This window comes from Bison bison, unplaced genomic scaffold, assembly GCF_000754665.1.
Source record: "Bison bison bison isolate TAMUID 2011002044 unplaced genomic scaffold, Bison_UMD1.0 scf7180017864259, whole genome shotgun sequence".
NCBI lineage: Eukaryota > Metazoa > Chordata > Mammalia > Artiodactyla > Bovidae > Bison > Bison bison.
In genome coordinates this window covers 31,848-32,680 of record NW_011494831.1, presented here as the reverse complement: position 1 = coordinate 32,680, position 833 = coordinate 31,848, and positions in this window count along the sequence as shown.

Here is an 833-nt window from a genome sequence, read left to right as displayed (position 1 = left end):
ATATATATATATATATATTTATTTATTTATTTATATCCATTCTTTTTAAGTTATTTTTTTCCCACATAAGTCATTAATAAGTATTGAGTAGATTTCCCTGTGCTATACAGTAGGTACCTATCAGTTAGCTATTTTATATATAGTAATGTGTATGAGTCAGTTCTAACCTCTCAGTTTAGCTCCCCATTCCTCCCCTAGTGACCATAAGTTTGTTTTCTACATCTGTGACTCTATTTTTGTTTTGTAAATAAGTTTATTTCTATCCTTTTGTTTTTTTAAGATTTCATAAATAAGCAATATCATATTATATTTGTCTTTCTCTGACTTATTTCAATCATATGACAATTTCTAGGTCCATCCATGTTGCTGTAGAGACATTATTTCATTCTTTTTTGTGACTCATTGATATTCTATTGAATGTATGCATGTATGTACTACATCTTTATCCATTGGCTGTTGATGAACATTTAGGTTGTTTCCATGTCCTTGCTATTGTTAGTAGTGTTGTAATGAACATTAAATTGTGTATATCTTTTCAAATTATGGGTTGCTCTTAATATAAACCCAGGAGAGTGATTGTAGGATCATATGAAAGCTCTATTTTTAATTTTTTAAGGAACCTCTACATTGTTCTACACAGTGGCTGTATCAATTTACATTTCCATCAACAGAGCAGGAAGGTTCTCTTTTCTCTACACCCTCTCCAGCATTTACTGTTTATAGATTTTTTGATGGTGGCCGTTCTGATAAGTGTGAGGTGATACCCCATTGTAGTTTTTACTTGCATTTCCCTTATGGTAATGCTGAGTATCTTCTCATGTGCTTTTTGGCCA